The sequence below is a fragment of the Lagenorhynchus albirostris genome, chromosome 3, assembly GCF_949774975.1.
Source record: "Lagenorhynchus albirostris chromosome 3, mLagAlb1.1, whole genome shotgun sequence".
Lineage (NCBI taxonomy): Eukaryota > Metazoa > Chordata > Mammalia > Artiodactyla > Delphinidae > Lagenorhynchus > Lagenorhynchus albirostris.
In genome coordinates, this window is record NC_083097.1 from 49,674,710 (window position 1) to 49,693,830 (window position 19,121).

The window sequence follows — 19,121 nt, forward strand, 5'->3', positions numbered from 1 at the left end:
CATGTCTGGCTCTGTGTCCAAATTTCTCCTTTTTATGAGGATACAAGTCTTATTATGTAAGGATCCATCCTAATGATTTCATCTTAACTTGATCATCTGTGAAGACCTTATTACCAAATAAGGTTACATTCACAGGTACTGATGGTTAAGACTTAAACATTTTGGGGAGGATACAGTTAAACCCATAACAGTGTCATTCCATTGTATGGTGGCATTGATGGTGAAAATCTAATGAATTAATTTATGAGGTGGATCATGGTCCTCGAAAATTAATAAAAACATAGACAGGTTTTTCTGGTGTGAGATGGAGAAATTAAAGATGGAGCACAGAAACTGCCAGAGGCATGACTGGCCCAGATTGAAAGGCCTTAAACTGCCAGCAAAAAGTAATTGGTAATGAAGACCATGGGAAGGGTTGTCATAACTAGGAGAACTACCTTAAGGTAGTTGCAAGGACACTAAATACAAACTTAGCCTTCTTTATGTAGAAGACAGCTCCTACAGGGAAGTGTGGGAAGGGTAAGGTTACTAGAGTAAATTTTGGAGTAGCTGTTTTGAATCTCTGCTCCTGAGAGTTTCATAGCATTGAATTTTTATATCACCATCTTACTGTTATAATAAAAGCATTAATCACATCATTAATAAAACTAGTATTTTATCCCAAACCTGGTAGTTTTCTATTGGTATATATTAAGGTTGTACAATTGCACAGCACATATACTGTGCACTGACATGTATTTTGAAGGTAGTCTGGGAAATGGGAAGGTATTTGATGGTATTTTGGACATACATAGTGATGCCTGCTTGTACTGTCATGAAGCAACTGTGTGCATATTTCCCCAACTTCATGATCATGTTGGTATCGTGAAATTGTTCAAGATGGGAGAATTTATACTATGGCAATTGGCAAGTGCTGTAAATTATAGCTTCAACTTTGTATTGAAAGCTGGTTATTAAACATTCACCAGAACACCACCAGATATAAACTGTGTTTTAAACAAATTAATACACTCTGGTTTTAGGGGCACTTACAAGAAAAACTGTTTTTCTTATTGAACAAAAGTAGCTGTTTCTTGGTACCATGCATTAGAATAGTGTGAAGATGAACAATAGGGCCAGTTTAGGAAGCAGATGAAATGAATTTGAACTGCAATCTAGTAATGCCTTCTAGAGCTCTTGAGCAAATTGCCGAGGTAATTCTGGTATGTGAAATGCATTCATTAAGAAGAGTTAAAATTCAAACTTCCTGCTTCCCTGACACAGGATGATTAACAGGAGGGCTAGAAGGATCATCATTTCCATGGAAAACCCTGGAAATCAGAGAGTTCCAAGCTGTCATTAGTTGTTTTCAGGATTAAAAATTTTTTTAAAAATGACTAATTAAACATTTGTTAATTCAACCTGTACATTTTATGGGTATTTGGATAATATGCACTAATGTGAAGAAAAATGAGCTTAGGAACTTAGAACCTTCTTTAGGTTGATTTGCCTTTGAATTACCAGAGAAGAACAAAGATGTCACCTTTCTGAATAAGTCTGCAGTGCACCTCAAGCTTTAACGCGTTTATAGATCATCTGGGAAGCTTGTTAAAAAATTTAGATTTTCATTCAACAACTCTGTGGTGGGACCTCAGCTGCTGGTCCCCAGAGCACACTCTGAGTAGCAAGGAGCTAGAAATCTTTCAGAGGATGTGAGTGTGGAGATGCCCCTGACTGGGTGTGACCCTCCCTTTCGCCCACCTTGCCCTCAGCAGCAATAAGCAACACATGATTTGAAGGTTTTCCTTCTATTTTATTCTGCTACACTTTCCTTTAATTTAGATTTATTTACTGGTTGATGGTAACAGTGTTCTCCCTTAGAAATTCCTCTGAGGTCACCACTTCTTAACATTTAAACCTGTTCTATTTTTTTTTCTCCCTAAGTCTTGAGACTAACTGGGATCTCTGTAATTCCACACAGCTGCCAGTAGAGGTCATTACCTCGTTACAGAAATATTTTCTTTCTTTTTTTTTTTTCCTAAGAGATAGTTCAGTGGCTGGGATGAATTTGCCTTCTCTGGGAGGGAGTCAGCCTAAGGGACCAGTTATCTCCAAGGCCACTGGTTTGCACATAATATCCCCTCCATGCAAAAGTGGGAGTGTCAAAGATGGGCAGACTTTTCCAATCCCCTAGGAAAAATGAAGGAAACAACAACTGAAGCATGGCTAAAGGGCTACAAAATTTAAATGCAGTGTATTAGTTTGCTAGGGCTGCCGTAACAAAGTTCCACAGCTGGTGACTTAAACAACTGAAATTTATTTTCTCACAGTTCTAGAGGCTGGAAGTCCTCAATTAAGGCATTGGCAGAGTTGATTTCTTCTGAGGGAAGGATGTGTTCCAGGCCTCTCTCTGACTTATTGGATGGCCATTTTCTCCCTGTTGTCTTCATATCATCTTCCCTCTGTATGTGTCCATGTCCACACTTCCTTTTCTTATAAGGACATCAGTCATGTTGGATTAGGGCTCACCCCAATGAACTCATATCAATTCAGTTACCTCTTTAAGGACTCTTAATAAATACAATTAGTGCTCACCTCGGCAGCACGTATTACTAAAATTGGAATGATACAGAGAAGATTAGCATGGTCCCTGTGCAGGGATGACACGCAAATTCGTGAAGCATTCCACATTTTTTTTTTCTATTGTGGTGCTGATGTATCTTCTGGTTGTTTCAATATTTTTGTATTCTTCCTAACATACCTGTTAGTTTCCTAGCCTAATTTTTTTTTTTTTTTTGCCACTCACGCAGCTTGGGGGATCTTGGTTCATGAGCCGGGGGTCAGGTGAAGGAAGCTTCTGTGGTGGGAGCTCCAAGTCTGAACCACTGAACTAATAGAGAAACTCAGACCTCTGGAAATATTCACTGGAGTGAGGTCTCATGGAGGTCCCTGTCTCAGCACCAAGACCCAGCTCTACCCAACAGTCTACAAACTACAGTGTTGGAAGCCTCAGGCCAAACAACCAGTAAGACAGGAACACAATCCCACTCATAAAAATAAAAAAAAATGAGGCGGTAAAAAAATATGTGACAGATGAAGGAGCAAGGTAAAAACCTACAAGACCAAATAAATGAAGAGGAAACAGGCAATTAACATGAAAAAGAATTCACATGAAAGATAGTAAAGATGATCCAGAATCTCGGAAATAGAATGGAGGCATGGATTGAGAAAATACAAGGAATGTTTAACAAAGATCTAGAAGAACTAAAGAACAAATACAGATGAACAACACAATAACTGAAATGAAAAATACACTAGAAGGAATCAATAACAGAATAACTGAGGCAGAAGAACAAATAAATGAGCTGGAAGACAAAATGGTGGAAATAACTGCCAAGCAGCAGAATAAAGAAAAAACAAGGAAAAGAATTGAAGACAATCTCAGAGACCTCTGGGACAACACTAAATGCACCAATATTTGAATTATAGGGGTCCCAGGAGAAGAAGAGAAAAAGTAAGGGTCTGAGAAAATATTTGAAGAGATTATAGTTGAAAACTTCCCTAACATGGGAAAGGAAATACCCACCCAAATCCAGGAAGTGCAGAGAGTCCCATACAGGATAAACCCAAGGAGAAACACACTGAGACATATTAATCAAACTATATAAAGTTAAGTACAAAGAAAAATATTAAAAGCATCAAGGAAAAAGCAAAAAATAACATACCAGGGAATACCCATAAGGTTATCAGCAGATTTTTCAGCAGAAACTCTGCAGGCCAGAAGGGAGTGGCAGGGTATACTTAAAGTGATGAAAGAGAAAAACCCACAACCAAGATTACACTACCCAGCAAGGATCTCATTCAGATTCAATGAAGAAATCAAAAGCTTTTCTGACAAGTGAAAGCTAAGAGAATTCAGCACCACAAAACCAGCTTTACAACAAATGCTAAAGAAACTTCTCTAGGTGGGAAGCACAAGAGAAAAAAAAAAGACCCACAAAAACAAATCCAAAACAATTAAGAAAATGTAATAGGAACATACATATTGATAATAACCTTGATTGTAAATGGATTAAATGCCCCAACCAAAAGAAAAGACTGGCTGAATGGATACAAAAACAAGACCCATATATATGCTGTCTACAAGAGACCCACTTCAGACCTAGGGACACATACAGACTGAAAGTGAAGGGATGGAAAAAGATATTCCATGCAAATGGAAATCAAAAGAAAGCTGCAGTAGCAATACTAATATCAGATAAAATAGACTTTAAAATAAAGACTGTTACAAGAGATAAGGAGGAACACTACATAATGATCAAAGAATCAACCCAAGAAGAAGATATAACAATTATAAATGTTTATGCACCCAACATTGGAACACCTCAGTACAGAAGGCAAATGCCAACAACCATGAAAGGAGAAATCGATAGTAACACAATAATTGTAGGGAACTTTAACACCCCACTTACACCAATGGACAGATCATCCAAACAGAAAATAAATAAGGAAGCACAAGCTTTGAAGGACACAATAGACCAGATAGATTTAATTGATATTTATAGAACATTCCACCTGAAAGTGGCAGAATACACTTTCTTCTCAAGTGCACATGGAACATTCTCCAGGATCACATCTTGGGTCACAAATCAAGCCTTGGTAAATTTAAGAAAATTGAAATCATATCAAGCATCTTTTCCAGCCACAATGCTATGAGATTAGAAATAAATTACAGGGGGAAAAAAACATAAAAAACACAAACACATGGAGGCTAAACAATATGCTACTAAATACCAAGAGATGACTGAAGAAATCAAAGAGGAAATCAAAAGATACATAGAAACAAATGACAACAAAAACACGACAACCCAAAATCTATGGGACGCAGCAAAAGCAGTTCTAAGAGGGAAGTTTATAGCAATTCAATCTCACCTCAAGAAAAATCTCAAATATACAGTCTACCCCTACACCTAAAACAACTAGAGAAAGAAGATCAAAGAAAACCCAAAGTCAGTAGAAGGAAAGAAATCATAAAGATCAGAGCAGAAATAAAATAGTAATGAAGAAAACAATAGCAAAGATCAATAAAACTAAAAGCTGGTTCTTTGAGAAGATAAACAAAATTGATAAACCCTTAGCCAGACTCATCAAGAAAAAAAGGGAGAGGACTCAAATCAATAAAATTAGAAATGAAAAAGGAAAAATCACAACTGACACTGCAGAAATACAAAGATTTGTAAGAGAATACTACAAACTATATGCCAATAAAATGGACAACCATGAAGAAGTGGACAAATTCTTGGAAAGGTACAATTTTCCAAGACTGAACCAGGAAGAATTAAAAAATATGAATAGACCTATCACAAGCAATGAAATTGAAACCGTAATTTAAAATCTTCCAACAAACAAAAGTCCAGGACCAGATGGCTTCACAGGCGAATTCTGTGAAACATTTAGAGAAGAGCTAACACTGATCCTTATCAAACTTTTCCAAAAAATTGCAGAGGGAGAAACACTCCCAAATTCATTCTATGAAGCCACCATCCCCTGAAACCAAAACCAGAAAAAGATATCACAAAAAAAGAAAATTACAGACGAATATGACTGATGAACATAGATGCAGAAATCCTGAACAAAATACTAGCAAACAGAATTCAACAACACATTAAAAGGATCATCCACCATGATCAAGTGAGATTTATCACAGGGATGCATGGATTCTTCAGTATATGCAAATCAATCAATGTGATATACCACATTAATAAATTAAGGAATAAAAACCACATGATCATCTCAATAGATGCAGAAAAAGCTTTAACAAAATTCAACACCCATTTATGATAAAATCTCTCCAGAGAATGCACATAGAGAGAACCTACCTCAACATAATAAAGACCATATATGACAAACCCACAGGAAGCATTATACTCAATGGTGAAAAACTGAAAACATTTCCAGTAAGATCAGGAACAAGACAAGGATGTCTTGTTAAAAACTTGTTAAAAAACTTGTTATTTAACATAGTTTTGGAAGTCCTATCCATGGCAATCAGGGAAGAAAAAGAAATAAAAGTAATACAAATTGGAAAAGAAGAAGTAAAACTGTCACTCTTTGCAGATGACATGATACTATACATAGAAAATCCTAAAGATGCCCCCAGAAAACTCCTAGAACTAATCAATGAATTTGGTAAGGTTGCAGGATACAAAATTAATGCAGAGAAATCTCTGGCATTCCTATACACCAACAATGAAAAATCAGAAGAGAAACTAAGGAAACACTCCCATTTACCATTGCAACAAAAAGAATAAAATACCTAGGAATAAACCTGCCTAAGTCTTTCTCCCTCTGCCTAAGGAGGCGAAAGACTTGTACTCAGAACACTATAGAACGCAAATGAAGGAAATCAAAGATGACATAAACAGATGGAGAAATATACCATGTTTTGGATTGGAAGAATCAATATTGTGAAAATGACTATACCACCCAAAGCAATCTACAGATTCAGTGCAATCCCTATCAAACTACCAATGGCATTCTTCACAGAATTAGAACAAAAAATTTTACAATTTGTATGGAAACACAAAAGACACTGAATAGCCAAAGCAATCTTGAGAAAAAAAATGGAGTTGGAGGAATCAGGCTCCCCCCGACTTCAAATTATACCACAGAGCTACAGTAATCAAGACAGTATGGTACTGGCACGAAAACAGAGATATAGATCAGTAGTACAGGATAGAATGCCCAGAGATAAACCCACGCACATATGGACACCTAATTTGTGACAAAGGAGGCAAGAGCATACAAAGGAGAAAAGACAGCCTCTTCAATAAGTGGAGCTGGGAAAACTGGACAGCTACACGGAAAAGAATGAAATTAGAACACTCCCTAACAACATACTCAAAAATAAACTCAAAATGGATTGAAGACCTAAATGTAAGACTGGACACTATAAAACTCTTAGAGGAAAACATAGGAAGAACACTCTTTGACATAAATCACAGCAAGATCTTTTTTGATCCACCTCCTAGAGTAATGCAAATAAAAACAAAAACAAACAAATGGAACCTAATGAAACTTCAAAGCTTTTGCACAGCAAAGGCAACCATAAACAACAAAAAGACAGCCCTCAGAATGGGAGAAAATATTTGCAAATGAAACAACAGACAAAGGATTAATATCCAAAATATACAAACAGCTCATGGAGCTCAATATCAAAAAAACAAACAATACAGTTAAAAAATGGGTGGAAGACCTAAATAAACATTTCACCAAAGAAGATGTACAGCTGGCCAGGAGGCACATGAAAAAATGCTCAACATCACTAATTATTAGAGAAATGGAAATCAAAACTACAATGAGGTTTCACCTCACACCAGTCAGAATGGCCATCATCAAAAAATCTAGAAAAATGCTGGAAAGGGTGTGGTTAAAAAGGGAACCCTCCTGCACTGTTTGTGGGAATGTAAATTGATACAATCACCATGGAAAACAGAATGGAGCTTCTTTAAAAAACTAAAATAGAACTGCCATATCACCCAGCAATCCCACTACTGGGCATATACCCTGATAAAACCACAATTCAAGAAGAGACATGTACCACAATGTTCATTGCAGCACTATTTCCAATAGCCAGAGCATGGAACCAACCTAAATGTCCATCAACAGATGAATGGATAAAGAAGATGTGTCACATATATACAATGGAATATTACTCAGTCATAAAAAGAAATGAAATTGAGTTATTTGTAGTGAGGTGGATGGACCTAGAGTCTGTCATAAAGAGTGAAGTAAGTCAGCAAGAGAAACACAAATACCATATGCTAACACATATGTATGGAACCTAAAAAAAATAAAATTGGTATTGATGAACCTAGTTGCAGAGCAGAAATAAAAGATGTAGTCATAGAGAATGGACTTGAGGACACAGGGTGGGAGAGGGAAGCTGGGGTGAAGTGAAAGTAGCATCGACATATATACACTACTGAATGTAAAATAGTTAGCTAGTGGGAGGCAGCTGCATAGCACAGGGAGATCAGCTTGGTGCTTTGTGATGACCTAGAGGGGTGGGATAGGGAGGGTGGAGGGAGGCTCAAGACGCAGGGGATATGGGGACAATATATATGCATATGGCTGATTCAGTTTGTTAAACAACAGAAACTAACCAATATTGTGAAGCAATTATACTTCAATAAAGATCTATTAAAAAAATAAATCAGTATGACACTGGTGTAATGATAGACGTATAGATCAGTGGAATGCAATTGGGTTTCCAGAAATAAACTCATGCATTTATGGCCAATAAATAAATAAATAAATAAATAAATAAATACAATTAAATTCTGAGGTATGGGGGTATTAGGATTGCAACATATGAATTTTTTTTTTTTCAGTACGCGGGCCTCTCACTGTTGTGACCTCTCCCGTTGTGGAGCACAGGCTCCGGACGTGCAAGCTCAGCGGCCATGGCTCACGGGCCTAGCCACTCCGCGGCATGTGGGATCTTCCCAGACTGGGGCACGAACCCGTGTCCCCTGCATCGGCAGGTGGACTCTCAACCGCTGTGCCACCTGGGAAGCCCTACATATGAATTTTTTTTTAAACATCTTTATTGGGGTATAGTTGTTTTACAATGGTGTGTTAGTTTCTGCTTTATAACAAAGTGAATCAGTTATACATATACATATGTTCCCATATCTCTTCCCTCTTGTGTCTCCCTCCCTCCCACCCTCCCTGTCCCACCCCTCCAGGCGGTCACAAAGCACCGAGCTGATCTCCCTGTGCTATGCGACTGCTTCCCACTAGCTGTCTACCTTACGTTTGGTAGTGTATATATGTCCATGCCTCTCTCTCACTTTGTCACAGGTCCCCCTCCCCCTTCCCATATCCTCAAGTCCATTCTCTAGTAGCTCTGTGTCTTTATTCCTGTCTTTCCCCTAGGTTCTTCATGACATTTTTTTCTTAAATTCCATATATATGTGTTAGCATATGGTATTTGTCTTTCTCTTTCTGATTTACTTCACTCTGTATGACAGACTCTAGGTCTATCCACCTCATTACAGATACCTCAATTTCATTTCTTTTTATGGCTGAGTAATATTCCATTGTATATATGTGCCACATCTTCTTTATCCATTCATCCAATGATGGACACTTAGGTTGTTTCCATCTCTGGGCTATTGTAAATAGAGCTGCAATGAACATTTTGGTACATGACTCTTTTTTTTTTATATACTTTTTTTTTTATTTTTATTTTTTTTTGCGGTACATGGGCCTCTCACTGTTGTGGCCTCTCCCATTGTGGAGCACAGGCTCCGGACACGCAGGCTCAGCGGCCATGGCTCACGGGCCCAGCTGCTCCACAGCATGTGGGATCTTCCTGGACCGGGACACGAACCCGTGTCCCCTGCATCGGCAGGCAGACTCTCAACCACTGCGCCACCAGGGAAGCCCCATGACTCTTTTTGAATTATGGTTTTCTCAGGGTATATGCCCAGTAGTGGGATTGCTGGGTCATATGGTAATTCTATTTGTAGTGTTTTAAGGAACCTCCATACTGTTCTCCATAGTGGCTGTACCAATTCACATTCCCACCAGCAGTGCAAGAGTGTCCCCTTTTCTCCACACCCTCTCCAGCATTTATTGTTTCTAGATTTTTTGATCATGGCCATTCTGACTGATGTGAGATGATATCTCATTGTAGTTTTGATTTGCATTTCTCTAATGATTAATGATGGTGAGCATTCTTTCATGTGTTTTTTGGCCATAAGAATTTTTGATGGGACCCAATTTAGCCCATAACATGCAATAAATAGACAAAATGTCTTAAAAGAATGGGACTTCACTGAAAAATAGCGCTATGTCTACAGCTATAATTTGTCTGGAAAATTCAAATCAAAAGTTTCTTTTCCCTCCATTACCTGAATATGTCTTGAAGATTGAATTAAAATAAAAATCAGCTCCAGTTGTCTTAAGTAATTGTTCATTTTTTGTAGGTGTTACATTTTGATGGCTGATCTAGGAGTAGATCATAGGGGAGGAGAACTCTGAAGCAGGAGACAGGGTGCACATCTTCCAGTTACATTATCCAGACCAGAGGCATTTTCTCCTAAATTATGTCCCACCACTATTTCTATCATAATTTCTTTGTTTCATGTCTGTTGAGTTTCCTTCTTCTTCTTGATATCTTTCCAGAGATCACATGAACTAAAAGTAAAGTCTCTGTTCTTTGAATTCATTAATTCATTCCAAAGACACACTCCAAAGCACCCACTATATTTTTAATACCCTGGGCACATAAACTTAAATGTCAGTAACTTCTCCCTAGTAACTTACTATAATAGAGTAGAAATGTTTGTAAGAGATGTGTGGCCATGTGCCATTGCAGAATAGTTGGGGGGAGTAGAGTAATTTTAAGGAGGAATCAGGAGATTTTGATATGTCCTTAATTTGGCATTTATTCATATGCCTTAGGAACCCTCTTCTTACCCACCCAAGAGTTGTTATTTTTGTATTTCTCAGAAGGCAGTACACATTGTAGGTGCTCAATGAATGCTTGTAGAAGAATGAATAAAATCAGGTGTTATAATTCTCTTACTCAGGAATAAATGTTAAGGTACTATTCTGCAAGGTGGGCTTACTTGGGTGATCTGCCCATTCTGGGCACCAGCCCTTGTCCATCAGGGTCCACACGGGCCACATAACTATAAATCCCACTCCCAGAGGGGCTTCATCAGAACAACAAAAAGGTATGTTGTAAATGACTGAACACGAGTTACAGACTTAGAACTTTATAGAATTTAGCTATTTTGAAGATGCAACAACTAAAATGTTACAGACTGGGGTTTTGAGATTAGCATTTTACTTTCTCCTTTCTAAGGAAATAGTGAAAACCTTGGTCAGCTCTGGCTGAGAGAATTGTATCCCTCTTGATCTCCTTCAGATTTTCAGGTTTATTACATTAGTTCTCTTGTAAGTATTCTGCCTTGTTCTGTCCTATGCCTTTTGGTGTCAAGAAGGTCACTTCTTCACAGTGGAGCCCTTTTTAATTAAAATAAAGATTCTAAATTTGCTTTGGGTCCATTTTAAGTGCAGAGACTTCATTAATTACACCAGGAGGAGGTTTTCTAATGCTATAACATCTAGGAGCCTTTGAAAAATTAATTTGAAAAGGTGTTTCTTCCTTATTGTGCGGTTTTGTTTCCTCTTGAGTATTCTGATGGCTGTATCTTTTCTTTTTTTTAAATCCAGATTGCTTTAGAGGATGAGGAGCCTGCTGATTTGATTGCAAATGAAATATAAGCCTCACAGCCAAGAACCATTAATACCATAACATTCTATCTGGTTTTAGCCACTAGGGAAAATTACTATTTAACAAAATGTTGAAATAAATAAATAGTAATTTATGACACCATTGTTCTCTGTTGTTGGAAACCTCACCTTTAAAAGTAGTTATCACATCTTGGAGGGAGACTCATGAGAAGAAAAAGAGTTTGAGGGGTTTTCTCCAGTGGTGCTCTCCTGCTTGACTCTTTCTCCCCCTTATTAACCCACTCCTACTGAAGCAAATACACTTGGTCTTCCACTTTGTTTTTTCCCCAATTTCTTTTTGTATAAATACTCTTGGCTTTGAGGTAACATGAAGGAGTGAATGCTAGGTCTGAGAGTCCAGAACATAAGCAGACATGAACGCCTCATCACTAGAACATCAAAGGCTAACACAGAAAGTGCTAAAACAGAAATCAAGTTGTTTCCAGCTACCCTTTCTTGTGAGATATTTAGCATCCTGTTCAATATTTGGACACTTGGACTATTCCACAGGCTCCTCAAATCTAAAGTAGAAGTGAGTTAGAGGTAGAAACCTAGATGTGGTCCTTTAGTTGTCTGAGCAAGGACATTGTCCCAGTAGATTCTCTCTCGACATGGTTTGTGCTTGGCTCATTATGTCCTATCAGTATTTTTACTTTTTAGTTATTTATTTTTTGAACTGGTTAAAGATTTAGATCAGAATGGGGACACTGTGTAGAAGCTATTCATGAGGTTTACTTGCCAGTTTATTACAAATTTCATCCCTCTCCCCAGGGAGAACACACTCTCTGTTTCCTTTAATCTCTTTTATAAGGGATGACAGTGTATATTAACAGAGGGCAAGAATAGATCATTGGGTTTAAGTATTAATAATCATCTAATAATAAGATGTGATAGGATTATATTAGAATTGCAAAACTGGTCTATTTATTAAGAGTGACAGGCTATCAAATTATAAGCCTCAGAGGACAGAGGAATAATTATAATCTTCTAGAAATGCAAAAAGTTAAACTCTTTTGAAAGTCAGTTTTATTATTTTGCTATAAACTATGGCCAAATAAGGTTAACTCTGAAAATGTCTGCTATGTGAAAAAAAAACTTTTATTAGCATTTAAATGAGACCTCATCTTCTAACACTTTCTGGTAGTTTTTAGAAAAATTCTACCTTTTTGGTATGTTCATTATGCATAAGGATGTTAAGGTCTTGTTGATAACATAGAAATTAATATGGTTTTAAAATGTTTAATTCAGTGTTATAAAATGATTATTAGCTGCAAGTATAGTACATTCTCTAATAGCTCATTACAAAACATGTTATGGAATGTATCAGTTAAAAAACTTTATATACAGTCTGTGACGACTTGAAAGAAAAGGCAGTGTGAGCAATAACCCTAACACAGGATCTCAAAGTGGGAATTCACATTTCATCTGGAACCTTGACTGACTACTTATAGAACTTCCTCTACAAAACTAAACAAGTCACTTCCCTGATAATAGCAGCTAACTTATTTGGATGTTCTTTGAGCCCCAGTTGAGTGACCTTCATCTGGTGTATTGTCTTCCATTATCTCCAGCCTCACTCAGCCTCCCATTTGGAGTATCTTCATTTTTCTTTCTTGGCTTCTTTATCAGAGCATCTAATTTTAGCTCCTACCCCATTTCTTCTCTTTATTTCTAAAAAATTTTGAGGCGTGTTCTTTAATAATTAGTTTAATTTATTTGTAATTTTTCAACTCATTGCGTCTTGGCATCAATTCCTACCATTTTACCAAAACCATTCCTAATTGCTGGATTTGGCAGTAATTATTTTCCTGTCATTGTCTTTTTCTTTTTTTAAACGTTTTATTTTATATTGGAGTATATTTGATTAACAATGTTGTGTTAGTTTCAGGTGTATAGCAAAGTGATTCAGTTATACATATATGTATCTATTCTTTTTCAAATTCTTTTCCCATTTAGGTTGATAAATGTATTTTGGATGTTGGCTTTGAAGATAAAATACTAGACCTGTAGACCAGCTTGGTGGAGCAGGATGTCATCCCCAAATAGTGACATCTGCCTCTGTGAATATTGGGGGGATTCGAAGACTCCAACACATTCACCCTAACAACTCTAGCCAAGCCCTGCACTGGTTCCTCAAGGTGGTCAAAAAATATAACTTATTTACTAATCGTGCCCTCTCTTTTTATGAAAGTGGGATTCTGTAATTACTAAACACTGTTAAAGTGCAGTAATTATATTTCATTATACCAACAGGGGGATAATAAGCATTGACTATTACCCCCAGAGTCTAGCTTCAAATTTTTTGAACTCTAGAGCATCAGTGTGGGGCTACATAATGCTAACTTCACTTCTCTCTGATCCCTACAAGGACCATACAGAGTAAAAAGAGACTGCAGTTAATGGTGCCCTAGGAGTAGGAACTGGAGAGGTTAAGAAAAGTCCTATACAGGGTATGCAAATAAGTACATTGATGCAGTTTGTCATGAATAAACAGCTTGAAAGTCCAGGAAAATTTTAAAAAGATCTAGAGAAACAACTAGTCATGGTAAACGTGGCCTCAGCCTACATTTCCATGATTAATACAGCAGAGTAAGTTAAAGAATGCCTTTGGAAGGTCACCTCGGTTTCTTGTTAGTTAAAATCAAGACATACAATTTGTTCATTGTAATAGGGCATGGTATCCTTACTATAAAATTCTATCTAGGGATAAGCAGGAAGCTTCTTCATGACTAAAAAGTTATATCTAAATAAGTAGAGAGGTAGAAATCTTAATACCTGAATTATAGAGATGAAGTTGGTCTACCTTTCCTGCCCACCAATAGGACTTTGTCTCCCTAGAGGTATAAACCATAAGACCTGGAAACTCTTTAATTCTGTTACCTGATCTACCTATGATGATGGTCCAGGAGTCACTACAATAAACACTGAATTAATCAGGTTCAGAGAAAGTTATTTTTACCTTAAATGTATAAAAAACACAGATGACTGAAAAGATAGACTCATTTTCAGGACCCCAGGAGTATTCTCATGCCTTGAAACCTAATGAAATTTACCTTGCTGGGTTTGAGATGTTCTTGGGAACTGCAACATCTTTATTCCTTCCCAACTGGAATGGGAATATCTATTCTATACCTGTCCCACCATTGTATTTTGGGAGCAAGTAACTAGTTTGTTAGTTTCACAGGCCCACGATGGGGAAGAATTTTACCCCAAGATGGAGCATAACCCAAGTCTTATTATACTTGATTTAGATAATTTAGAAGATGAGTTTTGGGACTTTTTGTGTTAATGACATTTAGATGAGATTTTTGGATTTAGAGTTGGTGCTAGAATGGGTTAAGTCTTTTGAGGAGGTTGGAAAGGGGTGAATGTATTTTGTACTTGGGAAGGATATGAATTTTGGGAGACCAGGGGCAGACTATTATGGGTTGAATTCTGGTCCCCAAAAGGTGTGTTGAAATTCTAAGGCATGGTACTTGTGAATGTGACCTTATTTGAAAATAGACTCTTTGCTGGATTATCCAATGACTGATTTCCTTATAAGGAAAGAGAGCTTTGGGGGCACACAGAGACATAGAGGAGACACAGGGAAGAAGACCATGTGAAGGCGGAGGCAGATACTGGAGTTATGCTGGCACAAGACAGGAAATGCCAAGGATTGCCAGCAACTATCAGAAGCTAGAAGAGTCAAGGAGGGCATCTTCTTTAGGGCCTTCAGAGAGAATGTGGTCTTATCAACACATTCATTTCAGACTTCTAGTCCTAGAACTATTAGAGAATACATTTCTGTTGTTTTAAGTCACTTGGCCTGTGGTAATTTGTTACGGCAGTCCTAAGAACGTAATACAAGGTAGGGTTCTATTTATATGAAGTTCTAGAAAATATAAACTAATCTATAGTGACAGAAATTAGATGAGTGGCTGGCTGGAAATATGGGGGTGGTATGTTGGGGACAGGAGGAAGGAGGAAAGGTTTACAAAGGGACATGAGGAAATTTTGGGAGTGATGGACATACTAATTATTTTGATTGCAGCGATCGAAACAGCATAATGTGCACTTCAAACATGTGCAGTTTATTGTATGTCAATTATACCTCAATAAAGCTGTTAAAAAAGTCATTTCTGGCGAGTAGAATTGGATTTAGAATGGAATTAAGTGAGGGCTGTTGAAAGAGTAGCAACATAGAATATATTTTCCTTCTTTTATCTATGTTGCTGTGTCTTTTTTTTCTGAGAAAAAGAAAGAAAACATTGTACTTGATTAAATTCTTGGAAATTAGCTCTTAAGTGGATTTAAATGAATTAGCATTAATCTCCCATGGACACTTTTGCCATTGTCCACTTACGGCACCTTTATCCTAACATTTTGCCTTGGTTGGGTTCTATTCTCCCTTTATCAAGCTCAGTAATTGGAAGTCCATTGATAATTGCAGTCATATTATTTGTCTCATTTTCTGTGAGAAACATTTTCCAATGTGCTGTTGTAGTCTTAGGTATAATTCAGTTAGTAGAGACTTTGTCCTAACCAATGCCTCCTTAATGACAGCTGTTTTACTCTGCTGGAGCAGATGAAGCTAACTAGCTTTCTATTAAGGCAAGGTAAGAGGTAGGGATAAATATCTATTTTTTTTCTTTATACAGATCTGATAGTGCTGGCTCACAGATATACATTAATGGTCTTTGCAAAAGATCTTGTGTGATTTGAAAATTTATGATTGGTGAAAAATGAGGGAACAAAAGGGAATTATAGCTTTGTAGTATTTTACATGGTTGGACAGTTTCTTCTTCTTAAAACCTTTAATGACAGAAGTCTCCTTTAGTTCTCTGATTTCCTTGGCTTTTCATGCTCCTCTTTTTATTTTTGTTTTCCATTTAAATGTACCTCTGTACCTACTCTTTGGATGACCTCCTCTAAATGAATGGCTTCAAGCACTACACTTACTGTTACCACTCACAATTCTGCTGAGCTTTACACTTGTACACACAGCTGCCTAAAGGGTAGTTCTATGTCCCACCTCCAGGTAGTGAGACTTACCTGTTTCCCCCAGTGTCTACTCAATAAAGCTAAACATCTTCACTATTTCTGCTTCTCCTCCCTTCACAGGCAATTCTTTAAAAGTCTTTTACTTTTTTTTAAATGTAATTTTTATTTTATATTGGGATATAGTTGATTTACAATGTTGTGTTAGTTTCAAGTGTATAACAAAGTGGTTCACTTATACATATATCCATCCTTTTTCAGATTTTTTTCCCTTATATGTTATTACGGAATATTGAGTAGAGTTCCTCTGCTATAAAGTAGGTCCTTGTTGATTATCTATGTTATATATAGTAATGTGTGTATGATAAATTAGGAGTTTGGGATTAAGATATCTTTTACTTTGTTTTACTTCAATATCTCATATCGCTCCCTTCGTTTCCAAATCTTCCAATTCCTCTCTATTTGAGTTACACACTAGATTGTAGACCTTGACCTATATTTTAATTTTTCTCCTACATATTCCATAGAAATATCTTTTCAAAATGGACAGAGAATCAATCTGCTTGAAGTCCTTTAATATTCTCCAAAATAGTCCCCCCAAAGTTCAGAGTTCTTTGTTTAACCAGTAAGATAAAGCCCCTAATCACAAAACTAGCCATATTACTGTGTTTGCTGTACATTTTATAAATACCACATTTATCATTTTATCAGGTAAGATAGTTCCCTTATTTTACTAGCTTGTTATGTTTGTTTGTTTGGGTTTTTTTCTTTTTTGGGCTGATGTGCTGAATTGTTTATCATAAAGGGGTAATGAATTTTAAGTTATTTTCCTTCATTATTGATAAGATTCTATTGTTTTCTCCTTTAATCCATTAATGTAATAAATTAAATTAATTGGATTTTTAAAAAGTTAACCAACTTTGCATTCCTGTGTAAAAAAAAAACTTGCCTATGGTTTACTATATTTTTCACATAATTCAGGATTTGGCTTGTCTATATTTTGTTTATGATTTTGAATGTGTGTTCCTGCGTGAGGTTAGTCTATTGTTTTCTTTTCCCATATTGTACTTGCTTGGTTTTGGTATCTAGTTACACTAATTTCATAAACAATTCCAGGAGTTGGCCTTCTTTTTTTTATAAAACTCTGGACAAGTTTTGTAAGTTGGAATTACCTGTTCCTTGATAGTTTCATGGAACTCACCTATTGGACTGTCTGGGTCTGGAGTTTTCTTTGTGGAGATATGTTTTTAACTTCTTACTCAAATTATGTAATGTTTATGTAAATAGTAGGGGTCTTCTTGAGCCAGGTTTTGAAAGTTATATATATTTTTGGAATTTGACATCTCATCTCTGTTTTCATCTTTACTGGTCTATTATATCAATAGACTTCTAACAAAAATTTTTGCCTTACAATTTACCCTCTTTTATTCCAAATATTTTTTTAACATCTTTATTGGAGTATAATTGCTTTACAATGGTGTATTAGTTTCTGCTTTACAACCAAGTGAATCAGTTATACATATACATATGTTCCCATATCTCTTCCCTCTTGTGTCTCCCTCCCTCTGACCTCCCTATCCCACCCTTCTAGGTGGTCACAAACCACCTAGTTGATCTCCCTGTGCCACGTGGCTGCTTCCCACTAGCTATCCACCCTACGTTTGGTAGCGTATATATGTCCACGCCACTCTCTCACTTCGTCACAGCTTACCCTTCCCTCTCCCCATATCCTCAAGGCCATGCTCTAGTAGGTCTGTGTCTTTATTCCCGTCCTACCCCTAGGCTCTTCATGACATTTTTTTTTTCTTAGATTCTATATATATGTGTTAGCATACGGTATTTGTTTTTCTCCTTCTGACTTACTTCACTCTGTATGACAGACTCCAAGTCCATCCACCTCACTACAAATAACTCAATTTCGTTTCTTTGTAAGGCTGAGTAATATTCCATTGTATATATGTGCCACATCTTCTTTATCCATTCATCTGTTGATGGACACTTGGGTTGCTTCCATGTCCTGGCTATTGTAAATAGAGCTGCAATGAACATTTTGGTACGTGACTCTTTTTGAATTATGGTTTTCTCAGGGTATATGCCCAGTGGTGAGATTGCTGGGTTGCATGGTAGTTCTATTTGTAGTTTTTTTTTTTTAACATCTTTATTGGGGTATAATTGCTTTACAATGGTGTGTTAGTTTCTGCTTTATAACAAAGTGAACCAGTTATATATATACATATGTTACCATATCTCTTCCCTCTTGCGTCTCCCTCCCTCCCACCCACCCTATCCCACCCCTCCAGGCGGTCACAAAGCACCGAGCCGATATCCCTGTGCCATGCGGCTGCTTCCCACTAGCTATCTACCTTACGTTTGTTAGTGTATATATATATATATGTACATGCCTGTCTCTCACTTTGTCACAGCTCACCCTTCCCCCTCCCCATATCCTCAAGTCCATTCTCCAGTAGGTCTGTGTCTTTATTACTGTCTTACCCCTAGGTTCTTCATGACATTTTTTTTTTCTTAAATTCCATATATATGTGTTAGCATACGGTATTTGTCTTTTTCTTTCTGACTTACTTCACTCTGTATGACAGACTCTAGGTCTATCCACATCATTACAAATAGCTCAATTTCGTTTCTTTTATGGCTAAGTAATATTCCATTGTATATATGTGCCACATCTTCTTTATACATTCATCCGATGATGGACACTTAGGTTGTTTCCATCTCCGGGTTATTGTAAATAGAGCTGCAATGAACATTTTGGTACATGACTCTTTTTGAATTTTGGTTTTCTTAGGGTATATGCCCAGTAGTGGGATTGCTGGGTCATATGGTAGTTCTATTTG

At 37.0% G+C, this 19,121-nt stretch overlaps 1 non-coding gene and 1 pseudogene across 1 annotated transcript; both read left to right on the plus strand.

Moving 5' to 3' along the window:
* LOC132518316 (small ribosomal subunit protein eS12-like) overlaps positions 1-19,121 on the plus strand; it is a 93,311-nt pseudogene that overhangs the window by 31,422 nt on the left and 42,768 nt on the right.
* Positions 2,567-2,674, plus strand: LOC132518999 (U6 spliceosomal RNA). The gene has a single exon (XR_009540103.1). It is a non-coding gene; the product is annotated as a U6 spliceosomal RNA (small nuclear RNA).